General features: G+C 37.2%; 2 long non-coding RNA genes across 2 annotated transcripts; both read right to left on the reverse strand.

Annotated features, from left to right (window-relative positions):
• Positions 1-1,277: 1,277 nt before the first annotated feature.
• LOC148218300 (uncharacterized) lies at positions 1,278-3,268 on the reverse strand. The gene is made up of 3 exons (XR_015800523.1): positions 2,538-3,268; positions 2,156-2,242; positions 1,278-2,070 (listed from the first exon to the last, which is right to left on the reverse strand). It is a non-coding gene; the product is annotated as an uncharacterized LOC148218300 (long non-coding RNA).
• A 5,985-nt stretch (positions 3,269-9,253) lies between these two features.
• On the reverse strand, positions 9,254-17,432 carry LOC148218301 (uncharacterized). The gene is made up of 4 exons (XR_015800524.1): positions 12,592-17,432; positions 10,942-11,023; positions 10,026-10,088; positions 9,254-9,320 (listed from the first exon to the last, which is right to left on the reverse strand). It is a non-coding gene; the product is annotated as an uncharacterized LOC148218301 (long non-coding RNA).
• Positions 17,433-18,819: the final 1,387 nt, after the last annotated feature.

Genomic DNA, 18,819 nt, shown 5'->3' on the forward strand with positions numbered 1-18,819 from the left:
GGGACTGGTTTGGGCTGGGAGGAGTTAACTTCCTTCCCAGGGGCTTCTCTGGGGTTGGGCTTGGATTTGGGCCAGGAAGATTCCAGGAGGTTTTTGGTCCTGCCCAGAGCCAAGGCCTTTCCTGTTCCTCATCCTGCCCTGACAATGAGGGGGTTGGGGGAGCACCAGAAAGGGGGAGAGACACAGCTGGGACAGGTGACCCTGACCTGGCTCCAGGGGACTCCCAGGCCATGTAGAAGAAGAATCAGTCTGGAAAGAAGGGACAGAAGCAGGAAGCGGGGGATGCTGGAAGTGATGGAGTTTGTGTCAAGTGCCTGGAATGGAGCCCTGCTTACCTGGGGAGAGATGAACACCCACCAGCCTGGGGGAAGCAGGGAGTGAATTCCTGGCTCTGCTTCCTTGCACAGCTTTTCCTTCCCCCATGGACCTGTCTGTGTCTGAGCCCTGGAGTTGTTTGGTCTCTTTCACCCTCTGGATTCTCCCCCAGTGGGTGCTGCAGTGAACTGGGAATGAGGGGCAGGTGCCAGAGAAAGGGACACAGAGATGCAGCTGTGGACTTGTCATGGCACAAGGACAGGGGCCCTGAGGCACAGAAACAGGCAGGTATCATTTCACACCCTTCCCTGCTCTTTGCATTTCCTGCAAGCTTTCTGGAGCATTGCTGGAAATATTTTTGTAATTTCTGAGGTGATTTACACAACACCTCACAGGACACACTCATGGTATCAGGAGAATTATGTGATATACTATGGATTCACGTCCCTAGAAAACACCAAAGTTCTGATTGATTAGTTACTGTTTGAGTCTAGAAGTGGGCAGTACAAACTTCCATTTTTCACTTTCAACTGCTCATGTGGAAAGCACAGTATATTCTTCCAGATCTTTGCACAATATTTGTTAATTACATACAAAAAAAAATTTTTATTTACATCCCTACTCAACATAAGGAACTCAAACTACTGGCCTATCCATAAGACTACACAAAAAGAAGGCAATAAATATGTTTTACTTTCCACTTCAGACAAATCTCGGATTATTGATTTTTGATTCTATTTGAAAATTTTTCATTCTATTTGAAGATTTTTCATTCTATTGGAAGTTTGAAGAAACTTGTAGGTTTTTTGTTATCTCTAGGCTCTGAACTGGGAGTTGTCATTGTTGTGAAACCAAGATTAATCAGGATTAATACAGAAACAGATGTTCTAATCTATCCTTACACTTCTGTGGCAGAAGCTGCTGATCCCTAGGAAGGCTAGCTGGTGATTTCTGTCTGTGTTCAAATATTTAAAGCAACAACATTTAGTCTCACACTTTATATTTCAGAAAAACAATTTAATGGCATCTTAACATTGCTTTCATATCTTATAACATGGATATTTTACTCTTTATGAAGATGAAATATCTTTTAATGCAAGTAACTCTATTGAAACTTCCATTTTAGAAATTCCAAAACCGTTTTAACATAGTGAAAACAACACAGTCTAAAAAGACAGGTCTAACAGCCAGTGAAATGGAAAAAAAACAGAAGACTTCAGACAAAAGTGCATACATTTAACACCTACATTTCTTTCACTGTGTTATCTATTCAGAAAAACAGTAAATTTAAAAGAACAGAAGTTCTTTAAAACCAGAATTTCTAATGACAGAAGCAGCTTTGAAACAACTTTCTATGTAGTTATATTTTTTTCAAAATTTTAAATTGGCTAATTTGTGTCCCAACATTTTGAAGCACAAGGGAGGAAAGGTGGAAAATGCTCTGCAGGGGGGTGCAGTTATAGATCTATGAAGCTTATATGTGTAAAGGAAATGAAAATAATATTAAACACACTGAGCACGACAGAAAAATGCAACAAATACTAACTCAGAGAATAACAACCCAGTGGAAGCACCAGGAAGCAATGCCAGGGCACTGGGCATTTCTGCATTTTAAGCAAAGAGCTTTACAGCTTCTTGAATTTTTCTTTTCCTGTCCATTTTGGAAACCGCCGCCCACCCCGCCTGGCGCATTCTCCTCATGGTTTGGAGTTTCAGTGCAGAGCCTGGAGATTTCCCATGGCATGGAGCTGGTGTCTAGGAAGGGAAATAAAGCCATCCATCAGTTTCTGTAAACAATCTCATTAACTGTTTGGTTTAATCTTATGAAAGGATAACATACCTTTTTTGGTGCTGTCGAATGTAATTGTGAAGCTTGTGGATAATCTTTGTACAATTGTTTAAACATTTCTTCTTCTGAGACTATGCTCTAATAAATTAAAAAGTTGTTTAGTCACACTATATTAAAAAATACTTTTTCTATCCCTCTCAGGATATTAAACTATTAAAAAAAAAGTTAAGATGTTGTTATGAGGCATAACAGTTCAATAAAAAGAAAGCAAATTATGTACATATAACCACAATTCCAGAAAGAGTCAATTAAGTAAAAATATACACATAAATACTGGCTTGAATGTAGAAGCCCCAACCCTTTATCTTCACTCTTAGACACAGCAGTGAGCACAAAGAACTGTTCAGCACAGGATTTGCTCTCTGGCCCTTACCAGGAGGTCAGTGTGCTCAGAGCTGTCTGACTGAGAATCCAGCTGGACAAGCACTTTTTGCTTTTTCCTTGTGCTCTGCTCCGAGGGCAGGTTTGTGCTTCTTCCACTTTGCAGTTTATCTGTTGGAGGAGTCTTTATAATATATGTCTGGGAAAGAAAATGTTTGTAGTTTTAAATTCTATTTTATGGGGTAAATATAGAGTCTAAACCCAATCTCATGACCCACTTTACAGTCTGAGTGTCCAAGAAGACACCTGAGAGACGTGGTGGAATTATTTTCTTTCCATCCAAACACGAAGCAAAGACCCAAACAAAGTGGGGTGGGGTAGAAATATCCTTTTTTTTGGTAGCCAAACTAGGAGAATGAGCAAGAAGCTGTGGAAGAGTTGAGTTTCATGGCACATTGTTATTTATGTTTATCTGCAGAAATTCTGGTTATTCTCAATTGCAGCCACTACACGTGGACTGCATCAAACATCTCAGAAAATGGAAACTAACAAAACTGCAGGAAGAGGCTTTCAGAGAAAGATTGACAGCAATATCAAGATTGGTGTTACTTGAAACAGCCCTTTCACTAGAAGTTAAACTGAGAAACATTGCAATAGTCCAGTGCAGTCCTTTTTTAGAAAGGTAACACCAAAACGATGGTGGATTCTGTTGTTCCAAGATGAAAACCACAAGCAAACTCCTGACAGGGAAGAAGGGCAAGTTCTGCAGTATTCAGTATTCAGGAATACTTTGATACTTCAGTAATTCTTGCAGCTATATAAACTTTTTTCCCTTCCATAGAGAAAAAAGTGCTTTTATAAATGGACACTTTTGAAGACTAAGTAAAACAATTCTAGAGATATAAAGCAACAACTGAGAAACAAAAATGACACACTGGGAGCCCTTCCATAAACTGCTGTCTAATGTCTCCATGGAATGGTATCACCCTTTAAAATCCCTGCTTATCTCAGGAAAAAAATTAAGTATCTACAGAGAAGTAAGAAATACAGAGAAGTAAGAACACAAAATGTGTTTTGCTGAACATAAATAATTTATCATGGCACTTCAATTGATTCTACACATATAAATACTTCCAAACTCTAAAACTAATTAAAAAGTAAAAGCTACCTTGTGTTTCTTTTCACTTTCAGGAATCATATTTCCAGAGTGCTCTTTTACAAGATTCTCCTAAAACAGAGTTATGTGATAGGAAGGAAATATTTATTTGAATTCAGTTGTTAAGAATCTTCTTGGTGTAATTACAGAACACAGTTTATAATCACAGACTGTTACAAACTTCACACAAATATATGACCAGACACTGTTTTTCTATTCAATTTCATTCCTTACACAACTTCTAGAGCACAAGCCCAGGCCACACCTCACCCACACTGCTCAGTTAGTGAAAAACTCCACCTTTTCTTCAATTTCTGCTTTCAGTTGTTCCTTAAGGGATGACAGTTCACGTTTCAAACATGACAGCTCATTTTCCTAAAAACAATTAAATAAAGGCTAGGGTTAACTATGCCCAATCCAGAAAAAAGAAAACAGTCCAAAATAATTAATAGGGATATTCATTAGATACAAAAGATAATTCTATTTGTTTTTCAACCCTATACTTGAAGTTTTGCTTTACCTTGCTTAAAATTAAAGACTGAAGTACTATAGGAAACAGGTAGTTGATCATAAGTGTTCAAGGTAAGACCTTAAAACACTTGGGAGAATGGGGTGAGAGGGCAGAATCGAACTATTTAAAACAAAAATTTCCTATTCAAACTGTGAAGTCAGAACATGACACACTGGCTGGAAGAGTAGACACAAACACACTGCTATTCCCATTTAGTTTTAGAAGCATTTGGAGTTTTTAGTGCCCAGAATAAGATCTGTAAGACAATAAAAGGAAATAAATTAGTGGGCTGATTTTTACTGTTCAGTGCCACTAAAGCAGATAGTTACCCCCTCCCCAAATATTCAATAGGAAGAAGTAAAACATGACATTTATAATTCTATTACACTCAAGGTGTGTGGGTTTAACACAGCTTGGCTCTCAGTGGGGGTGGAGTGTTATAATAACATATTTTATTATTGGCTTTTCATGAATATTAAAATGAATGCTGTATGTATAATGTTGGAAAACTCTGCTGTATGAATACAGTTTCTTTCAGTTCTGCTATTAACAAAACTTAGAAATAGTAGTATGATAAATACATATATTTTTCTTGGAGTATAAAATGATGATGTAAAAAGGTTTTGTTCATGTATGAGAACAATAAAAATGAGAGAATGGTAAAAAAAAGAAGATAATCAGGAAATTGTTCACATTCTTGGATTATTGGACACCAGAACCCCAGGGAAGAAGAAAAAAATTGATTTACAGGTTGGGGGGGGATGATTTTGAACAATGCTTGAAGATCTATGAATATACAACATGTTGATGCATTTAAAGAAGTGTTGTCTGAGTTAGTGGGTGGTCTTGGCTGAATGTCAAGCACCAAGCCTTTATAAACTTTTGCTTTATTTTTTGTCTCATTGTTTTTTCTTCAACCTTTTAAATTTTACCAGGAAAGGGAACCTCGTTTTTCACAGGAGGAAGCCATAGAAGTGGCTTCTGAGAGAGAAAGCTTCCTCTGTGTCCAGCAGAGCCAATTTCTGAAGGTGCTGATGATGGACACATTGCTGGTCTGATTTTAAAAGTTGGTAATGCTTCTGTGATGACAGATTTAAGGAAGAAAAAAACTGTGTGCACTTCTTCTTCTGAGGGGTGGAAATGTGCGGCAGTAACGGCGTTGCAGTGTGTTCTCATCCCTCATGGTTTGAGGGAGATGTTGCAGTGTGTTCTCATCCCTCATGGTTTCAGGGAGATGTTGCAGTGTGTTCTCATCCCTCATGGTTTCAGGGAGATGTTGTGGTGTGTTCTCATCCCTCATGGTTTGAGGGAGATGTTGCAGTGTGTTCTCATCCCCTGTGGTTTGAGGGAGATGTTGTGGTGTGCTCTCTTCTCAATAATTTGTTCCATCCCCCCTGCATTGTTAAACTGTACCTTCCCACCTAGTTGTCCATCTTGCCCTAAACCTGCCCCTTGATCCAGAATGTTCCCTGTTCCTCCTCCCATTAAGTTGTCAATCCCACTTTTTACCTACCCTTTAGTTTGGAAACTTCCCTGTCAATTCCCTGTTCTTTGAAGCCCCATTGATCTGTTTCAATTGTTCCCTCCCCGTGTTTCCTTGGGTTATGTATTGTAAACCTCACCTTGTGCTCCTCCCCAGCCTTCCCCTATTGGTAAAGAATTTGTGCCCTCCCCTAGAACCTCCCCTGTATAAATGTCCCTGCACACCCAGTTTCTTGGTCTGTCATCCCTGGAAAACTGAGATCAACCTTTCAGAGCTGCAAAACACTGTAAGAACTTTACAATTGACAGAACTTGAGTAAAAATGAACCTGCAGACAACAATTTTCTCCTGAATCAGAGAAGAGGAAAAAGTGAAGACACATGAAAAGAACGTGGTGACACTAAAGTCAGTGAGGGGAGGGAAGGAAAAGAAGTGCTCCAAACATCAGAGCTGAGATTCTTCTGCAAGCCATAGTGAGGACTATAACACACAAACTGTGTCCCTGGAATTCACAAAGCACATGGGGGAATGCACAGATCCACTCACAGCCCATGAGAAAAGGTGCCCATGCTGGAGTGAGTGGATGTCAAAAAGCTGTCATCTAGTGGGAAATTCAAACAAAGAGAGAAGATAAAGAGGCCCCTTGTTTCCAAACTAGAACAGCTCATCCTCAAAAGATTTCACCCCATGAACTAATGGCCCATGCACAACAGTTGTGGGAATTCTGTTTGCCTGTGGGAGGGACTCATGTTGCAGCAGGTCGGGCAGGACTGCTACTCCTAAAAAATAAAACCACACTGGAAAAGTCCACAGAGAACTGTCTCCATTGGGAAAGACCCCACAGCACAGCAAGAAACTCCCTAAGCAAACTGAAAAAAGATTTTTACAAGTGACAAACTGACTAGAGATCACGTTTTGTGTCCCTGTGCTGTTGGTGGGCAACAGGGAGGGACTGGGATAAAAGGTGTTCTAAAGGTTTATTTTAATTCTCATTACCCACTTTTAAATCTATTTATAATACATTTTCTTGATATTGTTGAAGTTCGAACTTGTTTTACCCCTAAAGTGTTTTTCTCCTAATCCTTATCTCAATTCATGAACCCTTCAATTTTTCTTTCCCCTCCTCTACTCAACTACAGAGGAGGAAAATGAGTGAATGGTTTTTTTGTGCGTGCCTGAAGCTTAGCCAGTATCAAACCACTACACAAGAACATCAGCCCCTCCACTGAATTATTTAACATTGGAAAGTACTCCTTACCAGTGCTCTTGCTGATGATAACTGCTTTTGCTGCTTAATTTTATATACTCTTAATTCTGCATCTTTTTCTTCAACCATTTTATCATATTCATTCTGTGTTAAAAAAAAAAAACAACAACAAACTCAAAACATGTGCTTTGTAACATGGAAATGTTACAATTATAGATCTATCCAGTCTTAAAACATCATTTTTTCAAACCAGGCTCCTCAGAAGATTCAGAAAGCACCATGAACAAACACTGATGCTTCTGCAGAAACTGCAGAAATCAAATGCTCAATGCAGTGTTATTTTGTGGACTGGCTGAGAGTGCTTTATTTCTATGCAATATGTGCTCAGCACCTAAGAGCCAGCCATGCTATTTTTATTAATGGGATCTGCTAAAGATACTGCAAAAGAGAGTAATAGAAAGGTAAACTAAAATGTGTCAAGATAAACTGCTGACAGGCACTAAGTAATTTCCCCAGAGAAGGAGGCCAAACTGATACTGAAAAATACTGCATTCAGAGGGTATTAAAGGAAGCCTAACTTTAAAACAAAAAATTAAATCCTAGAAGTTCAGAGAAATGAAATTTATCTGTCCAGAGGCATGTTTCCAAAATCTTCAAATGAATTTGATTTTAGGTGATGAAAAGTCAAGCATGTGTTCAGCTTCCTTTTCCCAGACTCAGGCCTCTTTGTGGGTTTGAAGGGTTATTAACACATTACAAATGCCAGCAATCAGTAAAATCTCTTACCTTGTGCTTTTCCATAAGTGCCACCATTTCAGTTATCTTGTGCTGACAGTGGATATCAGTTTCTCTCTGTATCACTGCTGCTTCCTCATAAAGCAACCTCAGCTTTTCTACCTGGGAGCAGTAAATTGCATTTCATTCATAAACATAACAATATATATTTTAGAAATATTACTTTAATTTCTTCTTCCCCCTGTGGGTGCAATGTAGTCTTGGACTTCATTTGTTTTTGAGATCCTTTTCAAATCTGACATCTTTTATGCAGATTGTTAAAATGGGCAAGATTAAAGGTACAAGTTCACTTTGAACCCAAAGGCCATTTCAAGCACTCTGCCCTAACATTTCTTAGCATTACCATCAAAAAATGTGTGGGCAAAAAAATACTAATATGGGAGAATTTATAATCTCATTTAGCTATGCTGACTTTATACCAAGGGTAGAATTTCTTTGAACTATATCTAGAAAGAAAGAATTTTTAACTGGGTTCTTATTTTCAAAGACATATTCAAATATTTCAACTTAAGCACCTGATGTACTAAAGCTTTGCTCACAGGCATACACAAGAAGTTCCATTTCTGTTGATAAGACTGAAATGTAAGAGCAAGGGCTCTGGGCTCTGGCCAATAAAGCTTCATAAAAACATTTTAAATAAAAAAAAATTAATTGCAGTAAAAATTAACACCTCTCACCTGTTCATTAAGTTTCTTTTCATTCACTTTTCTTGTTTCTATCTCTTTTTGATAGATGTCAACTGCTTCCTTATGTTGCTTGTTCACATTTTCCATCTCTAACTGCAATTTATTCACCTTTTGAGAATGTAGAAATGCTACTGTTATTTGTTTAGGAATTAATATGTTAATAATTTTTTTAACCTCTTATTTTTGAGCAGAAGCACACTGTTACTTCTCAGGTATATGATTAAAGTGTTTCCTATTTAAAAGTTCAGCTTTTTTTTATGAAGAACTGAACTTTGTCCTGAAGTGAGTTAGAAAATACTCAAAGAAACAATGGCAACAGCACAATGGGAAAGACAACCCTAAATGCTGTGAATTCCTTGGAAAAAACCAAATACAGATGGAGATTTTATTCTCTCTCCTGTAAATCTAGGTAAGATTTTCACAGGTTTTATGGGACATTTTCCTCCCAGCTGTGCATTTTGATTACAGTTTTTCCTTTTAAGTTTCTCATATGAATATCCTCCCAAAAGTCCACTTCTTTCTCTAAGTGCAGTACCCAAAGCTGGACACAATGTTCCCATCAGAGGGATTTACAGTGCAGAACACATTTAAAGAACAGCCTGAAGTGAGTAATGTATGTAAGTCTTTTAAATGCTTTTCTGTCACAATGGGGTTACTGTTCAGTCCACTATCAGTAAAAGGAAAAAAAAAAAGAAAGGGACTGATTGGAAACATAATTAATTGTGATGTGAAGTCCATCTATTTTAAATGTTCAATAGTCAGTGCCCAATGATTAAAAATGGAAGCATCTTCTAAAAACTATGAGCTCATTCCTGCACAATCTGTATCCTAAATCCATAAACCAGCTCACAATGTATTTAACAAGTACTGTCATTAGTTACACTGGGACTTAAAAACACTCACTTCATCTTCTGTGTGATGTTATTTAAACCTACCTTCCCTTCATGAATACTGTTTTTCTTGCTTTCTGCAGTAATTTTCTTTTTCAGCACCTGATTCTGTTGAAATAAAACAAAACAAGCACTGCACTTTAATAAGTTAACAGAATTATGTAATGGTTTAACTGTGTCAAGAATGTCAGAATCTTCAAAATTCCAGCTTTCATCAAGTTCCTGTTATTGAATGGAATTCATTCCATAACTCTCTCTTGTGCAGTTCAGGTTCCAGAACAATTCTCCAAACAAAAAATGCTCAGATAATTACTGTGAAAATCCTGTTTCTTCATGACCTTAAGAAAGGCTCCCCCTGAGCAACAACAGGGAATAACAAATGAGGGGCAGAATGGGAATTAAAACTAAGATGCTGCTGACAGACGGTGTGAAGACGTCATGACCAAAAATACAAGTTATATATATTTTACAGTGAAGTTTCTACAATTTGTGCTAGTGCAGAATTTTTTTCTACAAGTGGTAACTGTGATGGGTCCTTATTACAAGTACATAAATAATACTATATAGTAAATGAAAAAAGCATAAGTTTGTTAAAGATATTATTTTTGTAATTGCTTTTTTCAAATTAAGGCTAATTTAACAGATCAAGTGATTCCAAAGACGACTCCTTAATTTAATCAGTTAGGATAAGAAAGGAACATTTTTAAATTACATAGGTGTATCTAAAGATATCACAGCAGATGAAAAATGCTGAAAAGTCACCCCAAAATACCATGTGTTGATGTATTTGTGACTTTCAAAATCTCTACACACCTCCTGCTGCAACTCTTCAAAGCATTTGGCTTTATTTTCCATCTGTTTCTTTAAATTATTAACCTGAAAGAGATATTTCAAACATTAATTAGTTAAGTCCTAAACCTTACACCCTCTGTTAGCAATTTCTGTCAACATTCCCAAACATGCACTTGCACCAGTCTGGTTTATTCTGATGGGACTGAAACACAAGCTGATGTCTTAGAATGACTGGAGTTTGAGCCATAAAGTATTACAAGATGTTAATTAATTTAATTAATAGCAGTGAACCAGTTCCTTAGCAGTTATAGAGTCAAGAAAGAAAGAAGAGAAAATCCTGCAGTATCTTCACAATTTCAAAAATACTTTGTATGAAGTTCCCTACAATCTACGAAAAAAGGAATTTTCCCAATTATTTTCTAGACTCTTCAACTGCTTTTCATTTCTTGAAATTTCATTTTCAATACTCTTAATCTGAAATTAGAATTGTAAATCTTTGACTTTACAATGAAATTGTGAAATCTGTTTTAATGCTAAAAACCCCAGGTTGCTTTGAAACTACAGAAAGTAAAAATATTTGAATCTATTTAAGCTAGAACTCACACTACATATAAAAACTAATCTAGAGCCCATCCATCACGCAGTAGGTATATGAAAAAAAAAAAGAAAAACAGGTTCCCTGTTTGCCTGAAATCAAACAAATCTTTAATATTCAATTTCCCAGCAAGGAATAAACATCCCTGTGACTGTGCTTGTCTTTCAAAATACCAGGGCTCAGCATGTGGACACACAATGTCACAGCTGGCAGCAGCTGTGACAGGAGAAAGCCCCTGGCAGAGACCACATCCCCCAGGCAGAGCTTTGCACAAAAAATCCCAACAAACATTTTACATTTCAATTCTGTCCTGCAGGTTATGTAACATATTTCCATACGTACGTTTTCTTCCTTTTCATCCAGTTTACTTTGAATCTCTTCACCTGTCTTTGCCATTTTCTCCTTCAGAGACTCCAGTTCATTTCTAAGGGCCAAATTAACAAGCATTAGTAAATATTTACTTCTTACCTTCAACTTCCTTTCAGTACTAATAAACTCATATTTTATTTTCTACAAAGAGCTGCTGATGTTGATGGGAATTTCATAAGCTGCTCAATGAAAATGTTCTTAAAATGAAGCAACATGCCTAGTAAGTCAAGATGTGAACTGTCCATACTTTTTATTTTAAGTAGGAGAAGATGTTCCAGCTAACCTAAGGAAAAGACATCCTGACCCGGACTATTGTAATGCAGCTCTGAAACATGGGAGGCTGCCTGTCTATTGAACTGATGGTACAGAGAGTTCTGCAGAGTAACACTCAGCCAGTTTTGCCTTGTCACATTTCATCCATAACCTTGAACTTCCATTTTCATTTCCTTCACACCTAACATGTCTAATGCACAACAGGACAGCTCTTTCTATGTAAAACAAAATGATGGCAGACATTGTTCCTGTAGCAACAGGTATTTCTAATCTGATAAAATTTGTACTTGCCAACAGCAGAACTGAATAGTTTCTGTTTAGCTGTATTATCTAGAAAAATATTATTCAAAAAAATCCCAGAAAACAACATATGAACACAACTATCTATCTGAATCTACTTCCTTAAACAATATCAGATATTAATATTTGTTTTTACTTGCCTTAGCTGGCCATTTGCCTCTTCTAGGTTTACAACTAACTGCTTTGTATTTTCTTCCTTTTTCTCACTATCCTAAATAAAGACCAATGTCAGCAAAGAAATAAAATTCAAAGCGACTTCTTAAAAAATTCAAAGACATCCAAAGCACACTGACCTGCTTTATTCACAAGTGTAAATACACTTCTTTCCCAATTCAAGCACAAAAAACAGTTTAGGTACTCTACAGAACCATGTCATGTTGCAGTTTATCATCTGATTTGTAAAACTGAGCACTGTCCTTTAAAAAAATCTGGAATTTTACAACTTGCCTCTTGTTTTTCTTGCAGTTTCTTGAGTTCTGCAGCCACATCATTTCTCTCCTGTGCTATTTGTTCTTTTTCTAATGAAAGCTTATTGAGACACACTGTTAGTTGTTCATTCTTTAACCTAATTTAAAACAAATGGCCAAGAGGAATAAGAACATGCATTTTGAAATCTCCTTTGAAGTTAAATATACCCATTAACAAGTGTTACTCCATGCTGAAAAAAGTCCAGGCCTTTATCTACAATACAGGATTTGCAGCAGTCCCAGTGATATAAAAAGGAGATAGAAGAAGAAAAGAAAATCAGAGTCAACTTTTATATGAATATAATGGTCCGTGAAGATGATGTAGTTCAAAGCAGGATTAACAATGAATTCAGAAACTTTCTCTTCTTGTTAACAAAGTCAGAGATATGGAAGAACTACATATTCCATAGAATAATACAAATAGAGAAAATGTAATTTACAACTGTAAGTATATAATTTATGTTATATTGTGTGATTCAAAACTTCCATTAGAAAACAATCACAGCTCATTTCACTGTGGATTAAAGTAACTTCTATATAACACCAAAAAGAATTAAATACTGTATTTTCAAAATAGTCATACGTCTCTTGTTGCAGATCTGTTTTCAGAGCCAAAAGCTGGTTTAAATGATCTTGCTCCTTTTCAGCTGTACTAGTCAGCTGTGCTTTCAAACCATGCATTTCTTTCTGCAGAAGGAAAAAGAAGAGTTTTGAGCACACATGTGTAAACTACAACTCGTGGTGGTTGTCAGACACGAGCTAACAGCACAAGGCTTTCAGAAGAACCAAACAACATCCACACCATGGGTTATCCAGACTGTACCTTTACATATCTCTGCTGGGATATGAAGTGGTGTGAGATGAGAGCTCTGACACCAGTGCTGTACCTGGCCCCTGCTGTGAGTTTCATTACGCAGTCTGCAAAACTATTAAATTAGAGTCCTTGGACATAATTTTAAATAAAGATATTTGCTTCAGACTTTACAAGCTTTTGCATTCATCTAAATAAAAAAGACTAAAGAAACATCAGAGAATTCCAGTTCTACAGGATAGAGCAGAAAGGCAATCAACAGGGCTGTGCCTCCATCCTCAGTACAGGCACTGTAGGAGTGCAAGGGGCAGCAGCCAGGCCCCTGTGCACAGGAGGACAGAGATCTCCTGCTGTCACTGCTGTGAGCAGAGCAGCTCAGGGTGGGACACTGCTCTGTGTGCTACTTCCATGTACTTGTGTTCAAGTTAGGATGTGTAACTTGACTATTTATAAAAACATGTTTTATTATTGCCCTATTTCACACCTCTCTGATTTCTCTCTCCAAATTCTTCTCTCTCTGCAATTTTTTTGCAGTAGCCTCAAGATCCTTATTCAGCAAGAATCCTCCAATTTGCCCATTTTAGAAAATTAGTGAAACTCAGTTCAGAACACTCAATGCACAGATTGTAACAACAAGCAGAGGTAGTAAAATGCACACCTGATTTCACACTACCTTAACTTTAGTTGATATGGTTTCTTGTTAGACTTGTAAATATAAAATCATCATGAAAATAAACCTCTGTTAATAGTGTAATTCATATAGCTTAGACTCCTGTGACAGAAAATGGGCCTGTGCCACAGTACAGCAGGGTGCACAGAGGCCAGAGCTAATTACCTTCCTGTAAGTAAGAAAAAAATGGGAAAACTTTCTATCCAGAGGGATATAAAGGCATTTGAATGGGCATGAATGAAGAAGGAAATAACCAAAAACCTGACAAGGAAAACCAAAACACAGGAGACAAGAAAAACCAAAAACATAGGAGACAAGAAAACCCAAAACGCAGGAGACAAGAAAAACAGTGGTAATAAACAAGATCTTCAAAGAAAACACTGAAATTGTGCATGAGAAAGTTTAGTAGAAACGTTAAGGTAGACTAGACTGTATTTATTTATGGCATTTAAGGCACTTACAAAGCAAGAGGAATTTCATATGAAAAGCAAATGCCATGAGATTAATAAAATGAACATTTACCAGAGTTTCTGACAGCTCTTCAAGTTGCACTTCTTTGTCACATTTTAACTTAGTCATCTCTTCTACAGCACATGTAATGCAAAATTAATGGAACAGAAATAATTTTTCATACTTATCAGGCAGTATAAAATACTTACCCTTTTGCAATAGCCAGTTCTCAAAACTTACTGGATTAAGTTCAGAAACTGTAAAGCTCATTTATGACTCAATCTAAATGTAGACTTTGAAAAATTATTAAGAAAGACATGAGCAAATCTATATCTGAACAGAAACGAATTATTTATCTTAAATAAAATTCAGAGCCTATTATGTTTTCCACAATTATGGCTTCAAATAAACCATGAACTGTAAGACCAGAGTATTCTCCAAGTATTGATGCATCTGCATTGTTCCAGAAAAAAAAAGTCTGAACTGCTGAAAGTTCAGATCACATGGATATGCTGAAAAAGGAAACCAGTTATTACTAACTTCCACATGTTTTCTATGTGCATATTCACAATACTGGTATTTTTTGCAAGTACTCCACACCAAGGTCGTGTTTGGTGTGGAATTCTCACAGGTCTCATCCTGCCTGCTCTAGACAAGCATTAGCAGTTCACTTTGGAACATTTCTCTTTAGATGCCCTCAATGTATACAGGGACATCCAATTCTATTTCTCATCTGTCAGATGAGATCCAGCCCCATGTGCTGCACAGCAGGAAACAGTGCTGAAGGCAGAACTCTTGCTCTGGGGGCTGAGGAGCACATCCCCAGAAACCACACGATATCAAAGCAGGATTTAAAGATAAGCCCTGCCACATCCAGCATGGGGAGGGTCTGCAGGAGCCTTAATGGGAGAGTTTTATCTCTGCTACAAGCTACAGAAATCCTGTCTGCTACTCCTGGCACCTGCAGTGCTACTGGTCTTAGCTGGAAACCAAAACTGCTTCCATGAGAATTCCTGCATGGATGGCCTTGCCATTGGAGCTCTGCACAGCACTGCCCTTTGGCTGTGCAAGGATCAATGACCACCAAAGAAAGGGGAGTCAGGTGAGTCCAAATAAATGCAGGCATTCCTGACAGGTACAGGTAACATCATTCCTCCAAGTACTACAGACAGTCCATTTCCAGAAAGCAGCAGAAAACATTTTTCTTACTGCCTAGCTCATTTTCTGCCTTTCTACAAGCCTTACCCAGTTCAGCAGACTTCTTTTGGAGCTCCAAGGTAACCAGCTTTGATTCGTCTTCATATTTCTTTGATCTAAGAAAATGATAATTTAAAACCTCCAAATGTACAGTACAAAGCACTGCACTTGAAACTTGAAGGACAACAGGACAGTGTCTTACCACAAGCACTCGAAGAACATTTACCTTTCAACAGGCAGACAATATATCAGCTGCAACACCTACCAAATTTCACTTTTACAACTTCAGAACAGCAGACATTCAAGTCAACAAATAAATACTTACAGAAATTTGTATTTCTTGAAGACAAAATTATCGAAGTTGGAGGGGGAAAATTTTTACTTTTTATAGACCAGTATCAACCAGCACAAATATAAAAAAATTACATTAAATTCCCTGCATTTAGACCACTGTATCAAAAAACCTCCAAATTTCAGCTTCATTTCCAGTTGCTCTTGATTTTGTCATAAACTGCAACCTGTAAGATGCCTCTGAATGGAAACTCTTTAATTTACCTATTTTGCTCCTTTTGCAGCAAGCTTTTCAAATTGGCAGTAGAAATCTCAAACTCCTCTGTCACAGCTGCAAGCAAAGCCTTCACTTTTTTACATTCTTCCTCCTGTGCTTCCTTTTCTCTGGTGACCTCAATTAATGTTTTCACTGTAGTTTGGAATTCAGCTTCTAAGTTCTTCTGAGTAGCCTTCAAAACATGATCTAATTTCTAACCATGTTTTGCAACAAACAGCTACAGTTGTTTCATATCTAAAGTATCCATAATTATTTATGCAAATACTCATCTAGTTTATTTAAACTGTAAAACTGTAAGCAAGGTGTACCTCTGCCTTTTGCAATGAAATGTCAGCCTCTCCCAGCTTTGCCCTCAAATGTTCTTGACTGACCTGGGATTCCTTTAACATTTCTTCTCCATGTACTAAGCAAAAAAGATGTATGTTTATATTTTTAAAAATAGGATATTTACTAAAAAAATGCTGTTAGAAATTCGAAAATACATACATTTATAGAATTTAACAAAGGCCAGTGGTACTGACATCATATACTATAAAACCTTTGAATATAAATGGCTTAAAAATATTGAAAATCAAGGTCTGAAAAGTAAGTGTCCTCAGTGGCACCTGCCTGACTGTAAATTTGGAAAACTGAAGCAATGTGTTTTCCCCTTGCAATTTTCAAAACTTCTCACTGCTTGACTCACCCTAAAAATTGCCCTGCCAGTTCTCATCCCACATAAGCAGCTTCTGTTTCAAAGATAAGCCCCAAAATTCTGCTGCCAACCAGCAACAGAACAACTATCACAGCCCTGTTTCCTATGCTTCTAAAAACAATTACATTTAAACACAGCAGACAGAACTCTTACATTTTGCTTCTAGCAAGTCAGCAATCTTATTTTGTGATATCTGCAGCTGAGCCTGGATGTCTTCTATTACACCATCTTTTTCATCTCTCTGTATGGTAAGAGCTGAAATCTAGCAAAATTAAAGAAATATCATAATGAAGTGTGGAAAAGGGACAGAGACTCATTTCCATTTGTACCCCAGGTATGATAAGCTGCTGTCATTCAAGTTACATAAGGTTGTTGATCTTAGCCAAATATTGATCAAGTCACATTACTCCAAATGAAAAAGTCCTCCAGTTCAAAATCAAACTATGAATTCCAGTAGACTAAAGGTCTGAAACATCACTAAACTTAGCAGAACCTGACTTAAATGCAGCTTCAGCTGTTATTTTGTCTTTTCTACTAATACCCAGAAAGACTTCTTGGCTCTTGCATTGCCCTTTTAGTCACAAATAAAGCTGTTACCACATATTAAATGGTAAAACTGAGCAAACCTCCTTCTCCTTCTGACTCACTTGCAGTTTGCATTCTTTTTCAAACTTGTCCACTTTTTCTGCTTCTTCTTTCACTTTTGAGATACAGTAATAGCCACAGTTAATATTCCAGCTGAAATATACTCCAAGTTCAATACAACTTCCAGTTTAACATTGCTTGCAATTGTACAGCTGTACATTTTGTTTCCCAAGAGTAACTGCTGAGGCAACATTTGATTTTATAAGCAAAATATCTTTTTTTTGCCAGCTTTCCACAGAATTAGTCCATTACTCCATGTTTGTTATAAGAAACTAACAGAAAAGAGCATGTGAAAATGAAACAGGAACACAAACAGGAACACAGCAGCCTGTACATATAGAGAGAGCATTTACCTGAAGTTTGTATAGCTATACACTAGTGCATTACCATTTAAGTAAACCAACTACAGGAAATAAATATTAATCTCTAGGCTGTACTTCACAGACAAAACTTGAACTTTGAGTGACTATTTGAAAAATAAAGTTCCAAATTTGGCCCAGAGGAACAACAGCAGAAGGGGCCAGGCAGTGAATACAGGCAGCAGGAATAAAAGAGGGTCCCAGTGTCTCAGTGTGACCTGCTCACCATTCACATCTGTCTGCCCTGACACTGCACATTTTTTATGTGTAATAAATGCTATAAAATACAAAATTGTTGAGCCAGCAGCATGAACACAATAAACAGAATTCTCACGTTTGAAACTCATTTCCAATCTGTCCTGCTCTGCTTGCACACGAAGCTCTTCAAATGCCACTGTCATTCTCTAAAAACAAAATTTCATATTTGAAGCTCAATATTGGAAACCCTGGAAGTTCCCAAGGGGCTGCTGCCAACCCCAACCATTCTGAGAAATCACCAGGTAAGTGAAACAGAGTCCAAAAAGAGGACAGAAGTTCTGGCAGTCACCCAGCACTAAGCACATATCACACACTTCACATGATCTACATCCCACATATCACACACATCACATGGATCCACATCCCACATATCACACCCATCACATGGATCCACATCCCACATATCACACCCATCACATGGATCTACATCCCACATATCACACCCATCACATGGATCTACATCCCTCACGCTGCTGCACTTTCTCCATTGAATGTGCTTTATGTAATACAAAAATAATTCTTGAAGAGGGACTGAAAACCTGACTTCCTGCATCACACATGACATGATATGGACACAGAAAGTATCCCAACATAAACATGTAATCAGCTCAGCATGTCCACACTCACATTCCTTTTAGCCAGCTTGTGTCACTTACTTCCATGTTGCCATGAAGTTCCTCATACAATTGTCTTGTTTCTTCTCTTTCCTGTTCATCTATCAAAGAAGGAATTTTTGTAATTTTTTCTTTTGAAATTTTTTCTTTTGAAAAAGAATGCCAGCTGTCCAAGTCATTTTCCTTAATCAGCATAATGAATTTAAAAAGGAATTATCAGCTCATTTCTTATTAAATGAGGCATTATGAAATACAGTGCCAAAAGCCATACAATCTAGGGAAAATGTGTATTTCATTGAAATATTAAGCAAGCTCAGCTTTTAGATTTCCTTCCCAATATATATTTTTGACAAGTGTAATTCTGGATCAATTTATGTAACCATATTAATTCTTATAGTATTAATGTTGAATAATCATGTATCAAAGCTGTTAGTATTTGATAAACTGTAATGTAGGGTTTAGCACTGAATTTCTTCCTATCAGCAGATACCTATGACCACAGAACTGTCATTATAAAATTACAACAACACTCCATGTCCATATTT

The sequence above is a fragment of the Sturnus vulgaris genome, unplaced genomic scaffold (genome assembly GCF_052056855.1).
Source record: "Sturnus vulgaris isolate bStuVul1 unplaced genomic scaffold, bStuVul1.hap1 Scaffold_192, whole genome shotgun sequence".
NCBI classification, from domain to species: domain Eukaryota; kingdom Metazoa; phylum Chordata; class Aves; order Passeriformes; family Sturnidae; genus Sturnus; species Sturnus vulgaris.